The sequence below is a fragment of the Lathyrus oleraceus genome, chromosome 3, assembly GCF_024323335.1.
Source record: "Lathyrus oleraceus cultivar Zhongwan6 chromosome 3, CAAS_Psat_ZW6_1.0, whole genome shotgun sequence".
In the NCBI taxonomy this organism is placed as follows: Eukaryota; Viridiplantae; Streptophyta; class Magnoliopsida; order Fabales; family Fabaceae; genus Lathyrus; species Lathyrus oleraceus.
In genome coordinates, this window is record NC_066581.1 from 461,768,797 (window position 1) to 461,785,533 (window position 16,737).

General features: G+C 41.7%; 1 non-coding gene across 1 annotated transcript; it reads left to right on the top strand.

Moving 5' to 3' along the window:
- Window positions 1–15,798: 15,798 nt before the first annotated feature.
- On the top strand, window positions 15,799–15,905 carry LOC127132972 (small nucleolar RNA R71). The gene has a single exon (XR_007806974.1). It is a non-coding gene; the product is annotated as a small nucleolar RNA R71 (small nucleolar RNA).
- Window positions 15,906–16,737: the final 832 nt, after the last annotated feature.

The window sequence follows — 16,737 nt, forward strand, 5'->3', positions numbered from 1 at the left end:
CCTATCTTCACAGGCAAGGTAACTTCCCCACACACAGAACGCTTGGAGCCGTCGAAAGCACGAACGATCAGGTCACTGGGATTAAGCACAAACCCTTCCGCATCAATCTTCCTCAGAATCTGCTTAGGCAACACATTCAGCGACGACCCGGTGTCTACCAATACGTGAGACAACACTGCCCCCTTGCACTCCATGGTGATGTGCAAGGCTTTGTTATGGTTTCGCCCTTCAGGCGGTAAGTCCAGGTTGGTGAAACCTACGCCATGCCTGGTGCTCACATTGGCCATCACACCCTCCAGTTGATTGACAGAAATCTCCTGAGGCACGTAAGCCAGATTCAACATCTTCAGCAAGGCATTACGGTGCGCCTCAGAGCACAACAACAGTGAAAGTATAGAAATCTTGGACGGAGTTTGATTCAACTGATCCACAATCTTGTAGTCACTCTTCTTGATTATTTTCATAAACTCCTCCACGTCCTTCTCAAATGACCCCTCAGGCGCTTCCTTCTGGACAGGCTCTTCCTCAACCACAGCTTGCTTACCCTTTGCTTTGGCAGAAGCCTCAGCATTATTGTCCCTCAAAGGCTGCGGTGCGAACAGACGACCGCTTCTGGTAAAACCTCCTGGACCCCCTACATTATCCACAGCCGGACCAACAGTTGCAGGAACTCTATTCGGTAAACCAATTGTCACTGGAGTTTGATTCACTGGTCTGTCTGACTTTCAGCCCTTCTGTAACTGCGGTGAGCATTATCATACTTCCACGGCACGGCTTTACTGTTCTCAACAGCCCTTCTTCCAGACGCAACGATAGTAGTTGGAGCACTGATGGTTACAGGCACGGGAATGGTAACTGGGATACCATTTGCTGCAGGTGCACTAACGACCCTTTGTCCACGTTCTTCAGACGGTTTAAAGTAAATGGTGATAGTCGACACTGTCCCACGATCTTTTACAGCCCTACTGAATTGCAAACAACCCTCATCCATCATACCCTGGATACCGGCCCTTAACTGGTCGCAACCATTCTCAGATTCTGCACAGCCCAAATAATCCTCATCACAACCCGAGTAGACACCCCCATTCAGCAGACGGCCTTCACAACTAGCAGAGGAGTCTGAACATCATCAACATTAACAACCAGATCTTCAGCTTCTTTCCCTTCAATATTGTTCACCCTATGCCCACCATGCTGAGGCATAGGGTTGTTTACGACGTTAGGCACTGGAGCGAAGTTGATTGCCTTGGCATCGATCAAATCTTGAACCTTGTGCTGGAGAGCCCGACACTTCTCAGTATGATGCCCTGGTGCCCCAGAGTGAAAGTCACAACGGACGTTGGCGTCGTACCCAGGAGGCAATACTGTAGGCGGAGCCATTGTACGCAACTCAACCATCCCCAACCTGAGTAGTTCGGGCAGCAGCTCGGCGTACGACATGGGTATCGAATCAAAACGTCGATCAGGCATCCTTTGTTGGGTTGATACGGACGTTGCTGTTGTTGTTGTTGTTGCGGTTGTTGAACTCTTTGTTGTTGTTGTTGACGAGGTTAAGGTGCCGGAATGGTCACTGCAGCAGCTTGACGGTATTCAATTCTGTTCTGATCTCTGCGGTGTTGAACATCATTAGTTTCACCCTCTCTCGACGAGGTGCCCCAGCAAATGGCTTCTTAGAAGAAGAGGAACCAGCATCTTGGATCTTCCCAGTTTTAATCAAACTCTCAGTTCTTTCTCCACAAATGACAACATCAGAAAAACTACCGAATGGGCAGCTCCCCATCCGGTCCATAAACACACCCTGAAGAGTACCGATAAACATATCTGTCAACTCCCGCTCCAGCATAGGGGGTTGAACTCTAGCAGCCAGTTCACGCCACCTCTGGGCGTACTCCTTGAAGCTTTCATTGGATTTCTGACATAGACTCTGCAGCTGAGTCCGGCTAGGCGCCATATCCATGTTGTGTTTGTATTGCCTGAAAAAGGCCTCACCCAGATCCCTCCAGCATCGGATAGAATCCTCTTCAATTCCATGTACCAGTCCAAAGAAGCCCCAGATAGACTGTCTTGGAAAAAATACATCCACATCTTTTCATCATCGGTATACGCAGAGATCTTTCGATAATAAGCCTGCACATGGGTGCGAGGGCAAGAAGTACCGTTGTATTTATCAAAGGACGGTGCTTTGAACTTGTGAGGGATTCTCAAACCTTCAACCAATCCCATGTTAGTAACATCAAAACCAAGGGAGTTTTGACACTCCATAGCACGGATCTTCTCAGCAAGAGCCTCAACTTTGCGGTCCTCTCATTAACCCTTCCCAGAACGTCTTCGTCTTCACTGAGCAGAGAGAACATATCCTCTTGTCTGTCAACAATCGGAACAGGATTACGGGCCGGAGCACGGACTACTCTGGCATTAGCGACATCTGGAACAATAGGTTGACCGTTGATTCGAATACCCCCCAACTCATCACCTACAGCATAGTTGTTGATGGGTACAGCAGCAGCAACATTGTTATCATTGACCGGGCCTCCCTCTGGCGGAGCATGGTTGGCGGTGGATTTGCAGCCTCTTGTCTCTGAACCATGGCTCGAAGTTCTTCTTGACCTTGCGCAAACCCTTGCATCATATTCATAAACTGGGCCATGCTAGCCTTCATCTCAGCCAACTCAGCTTGAAATTGATCCATACTTCTCTGTTGATTCAGTCTTGTTGAGTAGCGGTGCGGACGTTGATCAGCTATCCTGCCTAAAACAGGAACCAGAGTGAGAAGCCACGACCAAGAACACCTGTTATGCAAAATGATATGAGTATGATGCTAATGATGCGTATGATGCACATGATATGCTCATTTCTCAGGCATTCAAAGAGCCTGACCCATCCTGAAAAGATGGCAACCTGCAGCAACAAGAGAACAAACAGATACAAGGAAATGAGAACAACAGGGAAATACTGACAACCTTATCCATACATAAGGGTAAAAAGGTCAATACCACCGAGTCAACAGAAAATTCGCATAAACAGAGTACAAAGAAATGAACCCATCCAACAAGCCTGGAGGTGATTCTCAACAATGAAGATCCAAAGACGGATTACAAACAAATGAATCCCATCCAACAAGCCTGGAGGTGATTCAACAAAAACAAACAGAAATACAGTCTACGGCAGACGGTCTTCTGGAATGAGGGTCTTCAAGTACTGACACTGGTCTATCAACAGTGAGCATTCCGAACATTCTGGTAGAGGGGTAATCTTCTCCTTCAACTGTCTTCTAGGCTCTAAGACTTCTCCTCCAAGACGGTTCTCTGATGCCTGTCTCAAGTCTACTTCCTTCTTCAACTGGATGTCTTTATCTCTGAGTTGCTTCTCCAAGTCTCTGATCTTCTTCTGATAGCTGGCCTCAACCCTCTGCAGCCTCAAGCACTCCCGGTGTTCTGCATCTAACATGCTCTCCATCTCCTCGTAGGATCTCTTCTTGCTTCTCAGTCTGCTAGCATCTCTTCTCGCACTCCTCTGAGTTGATGAGCCAAGTTCAACCTATCAGCTTTGGCTTTGTACAGCTCCATCTGGGTATCTTGCTCCTTCTCTCTCAGACGACGACTCTCCATCAATGCTTGCTTATAATGCTCAGCAGGCACACTATCAGCAAGTACAAAGGTGGTTGCTCTTGCAACGGCTCCATCCTATCGTAGGGTAACAGAAAAGTTTCCACTCTCTTCTTTACCCAATCGGTGTAATCGGGCATTGCAATGGCAAACTTCTTCCCTAAGACGGATCCATCCTTCACTCCACACTCTCCAGGCTTTCCCTATCTGCTCCAACTTAGCAGGGTCATCTTCTTTCTCAAACAAAAACTCTCAGCTATCTCTGCTTCGAGCGGTCTTTCACTCATAACAAACCCTAGCTGGCGAAGAGAAAGAACTGGGTTGTAGTTGATGCAAACCTTTGGTCCCTATGAGTGGCACGCTCCGGAATTCACCACAAACTTATGATGACATCCTTCACATCCATCGGTATGACGGCACTGATGTCGTAAGAAGTGAGCGACATGACCCCTCTGAGTCCACTTAGAGTGCTCTGGGTATCCACAAATGGTCCACTGGCTGGCAGAAGAGACATGAACCATTTGAACAGAAGGGCAGGCAGCACCTGATGGCTCCTCCTTACCATGCCTGCTGTGAATGGCAATAGCAGTATTGCTAGAAGAGGTAGGGATTGGATTCCTCCGATGAAAATGCTGATAGCAGTGAAGTCAATAAAATTTGGCATACTGGGAAAATAGGATGATCCCATAGATCATGGCAGCTAGCTGTGCGTGAAAACTTCCCAATCCCCCTTTTCTGCTTCATACTGGCCACTATCAACAGAAGAAACTTCAACGGCAGACCACAAACATCCCCACAGGCTTCCAATCTCACACAACCTCCTCAACACTCAACCGGAGAGCTCGGCAATCAATCTGAAGTCGACCTCCTTTGGGACGTCCAAGAAGGGAGTCTGATGCTGAAACAGGGATATCAACAGGATAGATACTCTTCGAGAGTAGGTGCAAGCTGATAATCCTGAAAGTGAAGCATCTGAGCTCTGGATCATAAACTGTAGCAGTTGTTGCCGGGGCACTGGATCCACTAACGTTCTTCAGCACTGTCAGATATCTCCATACCGCCCAATAAACTCTTCAGTCGGTCATCTATCACGAGGTACCCAACTCAACTAGCGGAGTCAACGGCTCACGGTGGAAACTGTAGGAACAGTCTTCCGCTTCGCTCGGGGACCGTTGTCATCTCTATCAGTAGACAAGACTCTGGAATGTACCTGAGAAATGATATGCATGCAGAGATTAGTTTTTTATTTTTCTTTTTTCCCTTGATTTGTTTTATTTTTTTTGGATTTTTTTTCATTGCGTTTCTTTTGAAAAATAAATATGCTATGATGAACAGATGAATTAGGGTTTCCTTGGGAAACAAGCCTCAAGCCCTTTGATTTTCTTTGATCAAAATGATGAATTGAGATGCTTGAGAGGCATATTTGATGGATGAGAGCTTTGGGAACCATATCCATGCTTGCCTTCATCTTCCCTTGGCCATATCAATGCACACAGGGTCTCCTAGAAGCTTTGGACTTTGTGACTGCTCAAGCTACAAACAAGAGATGTTAGTGACATATTTTTATGCTTTTGGTTAGTAAATAAAAATAAGAAATGCAATGATATACAATTCAATTATGCTTGGTGATCTCAAACCAAACTCATAAGAGATCCCACCCCAAAGGTAAGGAGCCAAGATGCTTATGATCCTTGAGGCAATGCAAATGCAATGTTATGATGCCATGAGGGATCTTCGGGTCAAAATTGGGGTCTTACAGATGCCCCTATTTAAGGTCATTCTATCTAGAGAAGTGAAGGTTAAAATCTTCGTCTCGACGAGGTAGAATGGGCTTAAATAATAACAAAGAGACAAATTTTGGTCCCTAAGAGACCTCATGATGCAAATGTATGTATGCAAAAGGTAATGCACTGTGGAGATATGTGTCCACAAAGAGAAAAGGAATCAGGAGAAACTGATCATCCATATGAGTGATGCGTGCTTTTCGCAAGTACACGAACGCGTCAGAGTAATATAAAAGATTATCGAATCCACATAGACCAAGTGTCAATCTATCGTTATCTGTCGTTATGGTGTTTATCAAAGGCAATCAAAATAAGTGTTTTTGGAGTGTGCAATGAAAAGTAAAGTGTTGAATAAAGATTAATTAATAAAGACAGGGTCGAATGTAATTCACATAATCAATTCATAATCCAAGTACTTGCTAATAGAATTACTTATGGGCAATGTTTCCTACTTTGAAAAGAACTAATTTAACAGGAACTATCGTTTTCGCGTATTCAGAACCGAGTTGTACTCCCTAATCAAACCCTCTTATCGTCACTTATAAAAAGGCGCGCATTGCGTTAGAGTAGTAAACCTATTTTTAAGAAATATAGTATCTTGACTAAGTTGAAAAGTATTATAACCTGGATTTCTTAACCAAAAGAGGTTCTCACGAACCAGACTCTAAACTTATAAACGCGTCCGAAAATAGTTTTAAAATCTCTTTTCTTCTTAATGTTAAAATCTCCTAATGAACTAAACAAAGCGCTTTCGCTGTTTTTGAAATAGTTAAAAACAATTAAGTTTAAAAAGACGTTGGACGACTTTCGATCTTACCCAACGGAATTGAAGTGCGGGAAAACTTAAGTTGAAAGTTAAAATAGCCCTTAAAAGCTTCTACGAACAATTGTACGAATTATCGGTTTAATTACGATCCTTACATTCTAACCTTATAAATTTAGTTAGACATGGTAAAGTAAAATTGCATTAAAATAAATAAAAGTAGTGCGAGTGCGGAAAGTAAATAAAAGTAGTGCGAGTGCGGAAAGTAAATAATTTGAAGCGAGTGCGAGGAAATAAATAAAAGTAAAGCGAGTGCAAGGAAATAAATAATTTAAAGCGAGTGCGAGGAAATAAATAAAGTAAAGCGAGTGCGAGGAAATAAATAAAGTAAAGCGAGTGCGGAAAATAAATAATTTAAAGCGAGTGCGAGAAATAAATAAAGTAAAGCGAGTGCGGGAAAATAAATAAGATAAAGACAAGTAATAAAAACCTGCTCCAATCGGAGGGTTGAATAAATTGCAAAGCGGAAATGAAAATGGCGGCAGGATTAACGTCCTTCCAAAGTGCTCCAAACTCGATTACAGACTCTATCACAGACTCGTCTACACAATTGTGGTAACACTTCAATGGGAAGCGATTACCACTTTCTAATACTGAATATATGCCTAAGTGAAACAAAGTTGCTCTGAGTTTGCCTCTGCTCTAAGTTTGGATGATTGTAAAAGTGATTTCGAGTTTCTATTTATAAGCAAGTAAAAAGATGGAAATGACAAGGATGCCCTTTAACTTGAAAATGGGAGGGAAAAACTTTCCTCTTGTGGCGCCTGCCACAAGGCCATGGCGCCTGCCACAAGCACAAAATGAGGCGCCTTAGTGGAAGTAGTGGGGAACATGGAAGTTGAGGGAAGTTGAGCTTGGACACGTCATGGCAGGGTCGATGGCGCCAGCCATGGGGTAGGCCACAAGTACAAAATGCTGAATTTTAGGGTTTTTGGCTCTTTTTCGCTCCTTTTCTCGATTGGGGTTCCGATTAAAGTAAAAACCTGAAAACGAAGAAAAACATAGCAATAACACAACAAATTGATAATAAAACAACTAGAATGCATGTGAAATCAGATTCGAAAATACGGTAAATTTTAGTGTTATCAAACTCTCCCACACTTAAACCTTTGCTTGTCCTCAAGCAAAACATTAAAAAGCTCATAAAAGAAAATTTGTGTAAACGAGTGTTTTAGGTAAAAATCCTAAGTTCCAGTCGGGATATAGTGATAGGTACTAACTGAGTTAACTAAGGGTATCATGATGACACTAATCCGCAAATACGGACATAAACTTCATTCCTATATTAACCAACCCATATTATCCCACAATACCTAGGCCTGCCTCTTCATCTCTTTTTGTGTCCTTTTCATTCAGGCGCAATCACATTAAGCCTGTTATCCGTACATGCTTCATAGTAGAGTGGCCTGTTAGTGATTATGATATGAGCATTAGAATTCTGGCACATAATCATGTGTAATCCCTTTTATTGGACCCAACTGTAGTTGTGAGGGATCGGATCGTAATCCGCCCTACCGAGTTCAGTGCTAGATACCTCTGAACCAACTAGCAGTGGGTAAGTTTTTCTTTTTCTTTTTGTAGCAATTTTTTACAATTCTTTTTCTTTTTATTTTTTTGTTTTTCTGGATCATTCACTTATTTGCATCGGTCCCCTACGTAGAGGATGCGTAGGCCGGAGCTGACTGCTAAGATAAACTACTGAGGACTTATACGGAAATGATGATTAAGGCCATGGTATATGGGGTTTCGGGAGTGGTTCCTATATTTACGAAGTCTATGGTGCTAAAATAATACTGATGTTTCACAAAGTTCTCCCAAGTCACCGCATCCTTACTCGAAACATGTCTTTAAAACCTGAAAACTTTCGGAATAACACTATTTTCTTTTGCAAAAAAATTTTGGTGGGGCTAAAGGTATGGGGAGGTAGGATTGTACTAAAAATATACTATATTTGGTGACTCGTCAAACTCATGCATTATACTAAAAAGCAAAATAAATAACTAAAAGGAAATAACAATAAATAAACTATCTAAAAACAACAAAGAAAAAAATGATAAAGGAAAAAAAACGAGAAAAGCAATAAAGAAAAGACGATAGAGTCTCCTCCCACACTTAAATCGAACATTGTCCCCAATGTTTCGAAATAAGATAAGGGAAGAGTTACCTGACAACCTATTGCTGACCACTAGTGCCCTCGCCATCCTGAGGTGGACGACGAGATCGGGTACGATGACGATCTCTCTGGTCCATCCTCGCTTGCAGGGCATCCTGAGCGGTCCTCACTTCTCGAAGGTGACCTATAATCGAACCTTGAGTGGCTTCAATGAGTGCCATGTGTCTCTGGTGGTAGTTTTGCTGAAAGGCTTGTGTATCTGTGATCGTTTGCAGGGACTGTAAAATAGTGTCGTAGGACCTGTCTGTCCTCCGCTGCGACTCTTGCATGAAGCTCATGTTATCCGCCATTTGTTGCTGGATGGTAGAGAGTAGGTCATCACGCCTTTGCTCTCTAGCCATGTGGTCACGCCACATCTCCTCTGTAATATAGAAGCCAGGAGTGGTACCTGCAGAAGAAGAAAATGGTGCGGTGTGTGGTGGTGAAGGATGATGGGGGGACACATGGGGTGAGGGAGATCTCTCTCTCCGATCATATTCATCATCAGTGTCATGTCCCGCCTCATCAGGAATGTTAGGAGGAAGAGGACCCAAACCAGGTGGGGCATCTAAAGCGTAGGTCCAATTCCTTTCATCTCATACATATGTACGTCTAGTGCACGGTAGAACAACAAACGGGATGGCTACACCATGAACCATAAGCATATAGCCTCCTTCTCTCCTCGAGCGGCATAATTTCATGTCTCTCAGAAATTTTAGGTTAATTGTGCAAGGAGGTAAGGGGTCTAGGGTAGCCATCTCATCGTTCAGGTTAAGTGCCCGAGCAATAGATGTAATCAATCCACCAAAAGAAATCGGTCCCGCTTTATTCAAAGTTAATGTCATATGGTCAAGCATGAACGGGACCGAATTAATACATCTATTTGTGAGGCTTCCTTGTCTTTTGGCTTTGAGGGGTCCGGATAGCATTTGTTTTATGATTTTCCTAGTATCCTTGGCTTGCATAATTTTATAAAGGTAAAAACAAAAATAAAAATGAAACAAAAATTAAATATTAGACTAATAAATAAATAAATAACTGAAAAATAAAAAAAAATGCAAATAAAATGAAAAATAAGACATATATAGATAAAAGTAGAAATATCAATGTATAGATGTAGTTTATATAATATTCCAAATGCGATAATATAAGATGAGTTATGTAAATATGAGAAATATAAAAAAGAGATAAAATAAGATGAAATGGTGAGATCATATAGTGGGGATGTCATCTTCCTGAGAGGAACCACGGAGCATGGCTACTTCTTGCTTGAGCTCTGCGATATCCTGATATAGACAGTCGGCTTCAGTAGCATGGGTGAGATCAGACACTCCCATCTGTAAAGTGAGGTCAGCCACCTCCTGTCTAAGCGCTGCGATCTCTCTACGACACTTAGCAATCTGAGTGCGGATGTCGGGTGTCTGCAATGAAAGATTATTAGAGAAAATAGTGATTCTGGGAGATGGTGGTGTAGGCATGTATTCAGCAATGGGTGGTGATCTCGACTCCTCAACGGTATCTCCCTGGCCCTCTAGAGCATAACTCCAATTTGCTGGATCATGCACACTCGTCATCATAGGATCTGGCAATGTGAAATAATGGATAGCCTCACTGTCGACTAGCAATCGGAACTGACATGGGTGGAAAGAGGCTCTCCTCATCAACCCTCTGGTCAAACAGAAGTCGATGTCCATGGTAGTGTACCCACAGTAGTTCCGAAGATGTAACAGCTTGCGAGACAGACCTAAAGTGACAGCATTCTACGTGATGATTCCGCCAACATGGATGACTCCTTCGATGGATCTGGAGATACCGCTGAGGCTGTATAATAAAAATTTCCCACATGCTACTGGGTGAGACTGGGATGCACAAAATAATAGGAAGATCTCCTCTTCACTCAGTAGTGTCTCTGCATCCGGCCTTCCCAAGAAGGAATGTGCTAATATCATCTGAAAGTATCCGAAGGTGGGGTTATGTATGACATGAGACAGCTGTATAGATGGATCCTGGCTTCCGCCACCTGAGATATCACTCCAGAACTTCTCAACCTCCTTACCCAGGAAATATCCCATAGGTGTCTCCGGGATAGCATCAGGAGTGGTCTGGAAACCTAATAAGTCGTCGAACTCTTTCTGGCTGAAGGAGTACTCAACTCCGAAAAGCCTGAAAGCAGCATACCCATCTGGTCCAGAATATGGGTCGTAATCGAATGAACTCAGGAACTCTAAAGTAAAATTCCTGTAGGTGTTACTCAAGTCATCAGCAAACTCGTCCCAATGAAGTTGGTGGCTAAGGAATCGGATACTCGGCTCGATACCCAGTGCCTCCATATAGTGTTGATCAGGATAACGTGTGGGTGCCATAGGGCGCTGATACAGAGCGATGTAGCGCTCCCTCTGAGCATTATCTCTATAGGCCACGTGCATGTCATCAAAATCCTACATCCTGTAAAAGTTAAGAAAGTGATCCTGAAAATACAAACCATTCAAATCTTAGTCTCCATGCAAAATATGATAAAATAAAATAAAAATTAAATTAAATAAATGTGAAAAAGTAAAATGAAAGAAAAACCATGGGTTACCTCCCATGCAGCGCTTGTTTAACGTCATTAGCTTGACGATTAGAATTTATACACCTGTAGTAGTAGGAATCGGTGGATCAATCAGGGTGTGGCTCGAATAGTATGCTGGACTGTCTCCTCCTTCGTAGAGCTTCAGTCTTTGTCCATTTACAATGAATGGACTACAAGTATCGTTCTTGATTTCTACGGCTCCGGATCTCAGAATCTTGGATACTTCGAAAGGACCAGTCCATCTTGAACGTAGCTTTATAGGGAAGAGTCGTAACCTAGAGTTAAAAAGGAGAACATGATCGCCTATATTGAAGTTTTTCTTTACTATTCTTTTGTCGTGATAGGCTTTTGTCCTCTCTTTATATATTTTAGCATTCTCGTAGGCAGATTGCCTAAGTTCTTCTAATTTATGAATGTCTAGGGTACGCTTTTCTCCAGCGGCTAGGTAGTCTAAATTCAAAGTTTTAATAGCCCAATAGGCCTTATGCTCTAATTCGAATGGTAAGTGACATGATTTTCCATAAACTAGTTGATAAGGAGTAGTTCCTATAGGGGTTTTGAAAGCGGTTCTATAGGCCCATAATGCTTCTTGAAGCTTCTGAGACCAGTCTCTCCTAGAAATAGAAACAGTTTTCTCTAAGATTTGTTTTATCTCCCTATTAGATACTTCTATTTGGCCACTAGTCTGTGGGTGGTATGGTGTTGCTACTCTATGCCTAACTCCATATTTTCTTAAAAGTTTGTCAAATATTCTCGATATAAAGTGTGATCCTCCATCGCGTATGACTAAACGCGGTGTTTCAAATCTAGGGAATATATAGTTTTTAAATAGTTTGATTACTACCCTAGTGTCGTTTGTGGGTGCAACTATAGCTTCAATCCACTTAGACACATAGTCTACAGCTACTAAGATATACTTGTTTCCTAAGGATGGTGGAAAAGGTCCCATGAAATCTATACCCCATACGTCAAAGAGTTCTACTTCCTGAATGCTTCTTAGAGGCATTTCATAACGCCTTGAAATGTTTCCAGTGCGTTGGCATGTATCACACTTGACAATGAAAGCATAGACATCTCGCCACATGGTAGGCAAAAATAGGCCAGCTTGAAGAATCTTGGCGTATGTCTTAGAGGTGCTCGCATGTCCACCATAAGGTGCAGAATGACAATGCTCGATAATATTATTTACCTCTTCTTCTGGAACGCAACGGCGAAAAATGCCATCTTTGCCCCTTTTGAAAAGGAGCGGTTCGTCCCAATAGAAGTTTCTCACATCGTGGAAGAATTTCTTCTTGCGGTGGTAGTCAAGACCAGGGGGTACTATATCAGCAGCTAGGTAATTAACGAAGTTTGCATACCAGGGTACGTTACTTATTGCTAAGGAATTTTGGGGGTGCTCATAAGGATCTAGGTTATTATCTTCAATGGTTTCTACTCTAGCTATCAGTCTATCATAGGAGAAATCATCATTTATGGGTACTAGTTCAGATTTTAGATGTTCTAGCCTAGAAAGGTGATCGACTACTACATTTTCAGTGCCTTTTTATCTCTTATGTCTAAATCAAACTCTTGTAGTAATAGAATCCATCGGAGTAACCTGGGCTTGGCATCTTTTTTACTTAATAGGTAACGAATGGCAGCATGATCGGTGTAAACTATAATTTTTGCTCCTACTAGATAAGATCTAAATTTGTCTATAGTGAAAACTACGACGAGTCATTCTTTTTCGGTTGTTGCATAGTTAAGTTGGGCAGTATCTAGGGTTCTACTGGCATAATAAATGGCATGTAATTTTTTATCTTTCCTTTGTCCTAGAACGACTCCAACTGCATAATCACTAGCATCGCACATTATCTTAAAAGGTTCTGACCAATCAGGTGGTTTCATAATGGGTGCAGATACTAATGCTTGCTTTAAAAGATTAAATGCGTCATTACATTTTTCATCGAAAATGAATTCAGCTTCTTTCATTAAAAGTCCAGTTAAAGGTTTATTTATTTTGGAAAAGTCCTTAATAAAACGCTGGTAGAATCCAGCGTGTCCAAGAAAGCTTCGGACTTCTCTGATGGTTTTTGGGGGTTTTAGGTTTTCTATAACTTTTATTTTAGCTTTATCTACCTCTATACCTTTTTCGGAAACTATATGTCCTAAAACTATTCCTTCGGTCACCATGAAATGCCATTTTTCCCAGTTTAGCACGAGGTTCACCTCCACGCATCTCTCCAGGATTTTCTAAAGGTTAGCAAGACAATTGTGGAAATCAAATCCGCAAACCGAGAAATCATCCATAAACACTTCCATGATACCATCTAGGTAATCTGCGAATATTGACATCATGCAGCGTTGGAAAGTAGCTGGGGCATTACAGAGGCCGAACGACATTCGTCTGTAGGCAAAAGTTCCATAAGGGCATGTAAAGGTAGTTTTTTCTTGATCTTCGGGGTGGATAGGTATTTGGAAGAATCCAAAATATCCATCTAGATAACAAAAGTAAGAGTGTCTAGCTAGACGCTCCAACATCTGGTCTATAAATGGTAAAGGAAAATGATCCTTCCTAGTTGCTTTATTTAATTTTCTATAATATATACACATTTGCCATCCTCCTTCTAAATGTTTTGCTACATGTTCGCCTTTATCGTTTTGCACGACTGTGATGCCTCCCTTTTTAGGTACTACATGCACAGGGCTCACCCACTTACTATCCGAGGTCTGGTAGATGATACCTGCCTTAAGTAACTTAAGAACTTCCTTTTTAACAACATCACTCATTATAGGGCTTATTCTTCTCTGATGTTCCCTAGAGGGTTTTGAATCTTCTTCTAGCGAAATCCGATGCATGCATACGGATGGACTTATACCTTTCAGGTCAGAGATATTATATCCTAAGGTTGAGGAATTTCTTCGTAAAACGTCTAAAAGTTGGTTCGTTTCCTTTTGGCTCAATGTAGCACTAACTATAACTGGACGGTTCATCTTTTCATCGAGGAACTCATATCTCAGGTTCTTAGGCAGTTCCTTAAGTTCTAAGGTTGGTTTCTTAGGGCATGGCATATGATCTGGAGTAAGGGATAAACATTCGTAAAGGTTATGATCGATGTAGGGTTTCTTAAAGTCATCATCTTCCCTTATGAGAGTTGATGGTAACTTAATTGTTTTTATAATTTCTTTTTGTTCTAATTCTCTAACACATTCATCAATGATATCTAAGGCATAACATGAGTCTCCCATCACAGGTGCCATAAGAAATTTCGAAAGTATAAATTCTATTTTCTCGTCACCTACCTCAAATGTCAACTTTCCTTTCTTGACATCTATTATGGCTCCTGCAGTCGATAAGAATGGTCTACCTAGAAGGATTGGTATATCATTGTCCTCTTTGATGTCCATGACAATAAAATCAGTAGGGATAAATAACTGACCTATCCTAACAGGAACATCTTCTAAAATGCCTATCGGATATTTAACAGATCTATCGGCTAACTGAAGTGACATCTTAGTGGGCTATAATTCTCCAAAGTTTAACCTCTCACAAACTGCTAAAGGCATTAAGCTCACACTAGCTCCTAAGTCTAGAAAAGCTTTTTCGATGACATGATTACCCAAAAGGCAAGGAATGGAGAAATTTCCAGGATCTTTATCTTTCTTTGCTAATTTGTCCTCGGAAATAGCATTACATTCCAAAGGCTTTGGATCGTCAAGTCTACATTTGTTGGTAAGGATGTCTTTGAGAAACTTTGCATAAGAAGGTATTTGGGTGATGGCTTCTGTGAAAGGGATTTCTACATGAAGTATTTCTATAACTTTAATAAATTTTTTATATTGTTTATTTATTTGGGTTTGTTTGAGTCTTTGGGGATATGGTATAGGTGGTTTATATGGCGGGGGGTGGTACGTAAGTTTTATCTTTAGGTTCTTCTCCTTTTTCTCGACCTTCCTGGTTTTCAGATTCCTCTGGTTCCTTTACTTCGTCCGTGGGTTTGGTACATTCCTTAGAAGTTTCGGGTTCACTTAATCTAGGGTTTGGTGGCTCATCATAAGCGTTCCCACTTCTTAGGGTAATGGCATTGGCTTGTCCTCTCTGATTTTGTTGAGGTTGTCCAGGGAATTGTCCTCCAGGTGTAGTCTGAGGGGCTTGGTTTAAAGCTACCTGAGAGATCTGGGTTTCAAGCATCTTAGTATGAGTAATTATTTGGTCAACCTTGGTTCCTAACTGAGTAATCAATTCGGTAACATGAATGTTTTGGTTCATGAACTCCTTGTTTTGTTGGGTTTGAGCGGTGATAAAAATTTCCATAATTTTCTCAAGGCTCGGTTTTGGTGGTACAGGTTGCATAGGTTGATTTGATCTAGGGGCTTGATAACTAGGTCTCGGAGGTGCATTATTTTGAATAGGGTTATTGTTTTTATAGGAGAAGTTCGGGTGATTCCTCCATCCAGGGTTATAGGTATTCGAATATGGGTTCCCTTGGGTGTAGTTCACTTGCTCAGAGTGGGTTTCGTTTAATAGACTGCATTCTGCAAATTGGTGTCCTTTGGTTCCACATATCTCACAATCCGACGAAACTGCGGCTACAGTATTCGGGTTTATGCACATATGCTCGACTTTGAGAGCTAATGCGTCCATTTTAGCTTGCATCATGCCTATAGAGCTTAGTTCATGCACTCCTCCTTGGGCTTCCTTCTTCTCAATTGTCGTTCGTTCGACTCCCCATGATTGATGGTTTTGAGCCATATCTTCAATGAGGGCACTAGCTTCAGGATAAGGTTTGTTCATCAGAGCACCGCCTGCGGCAGCGTCGATGGTCATCTTTGTGTTGTAATGAAGTCCATTATAGAAGGTTTGAATGATTAACCAATTTTCTAAGCCATGATGTGGGCATGCTTGTAACGACTCTTTATATCTCTCCCAAGCTTCGAACAACGATTCTCCTTGGTTTTGTGTAAATCTAGTTATATGGTTTCGAAGAACGGCGGTCTTACTCGGGGGAAAGTATCTAGCAAGAAAAACTCTTCTAAGGTTATCCCAAGTCGTAATGGAATTGGGTGGAAGGGAATCTAACCATGATAGGGCTTTATCTCTGAGGGAAAAAGGAAATAATCTTAAACGTATTGCCTCAGGAGAAGCTCCATTGGTTTTAAAAGTGTCTGCTAATTGAAGAAATATTTTTAAATGTTGGTTTGGGTTCTCAGTAGCGAGACCCGTGAATTGTCTCTGTTGCACTAGTTGCAACAGGGATGGTTTAAGTTCAAAATTATTGGCTGGGATGGTTGGGTTTACTATACTAGAACTAGGTTCTTCGTTAGATGGTTGAGCGAAATATTTAAGAGGTATTTGGTTTTGATCTTCAGCCATAGCTCTCTTAATTCTATGAAAGAATAAACGTGTGCGAGCGTAACGTTTAGGTTCCTCCAGAGGGTATACTAAGCTTAAACTTCCGGTGCTGCGAGTTCTTCGCATTGACCGGCGGGAAATAGCCTAAGTCTAAACGATATAACAACAGGGAAATGAAATTTGACGAAATTGGTCCCCGGCAACGGCGCCAAAAACTTGATGATGCTTTTCGCAAGTATACGAACGCGTCAGAGTAATATAAAAGATTATCGAATCCACAGAGACCAAGTGTCAATCTATCGTTATCTGTCGTTATGGTGTTTATAAAAGGCAATCAAAATAAGTGTTTTTGGAGTGTGCAATGAAAAGTAAAGTGTTGAATAAAGATTAATTAATAAAGACAGGGTCGAATGTAATTCACATAATCAATTCATAATCCAAGTACTTGCTAATAGAATTACTTATGGGC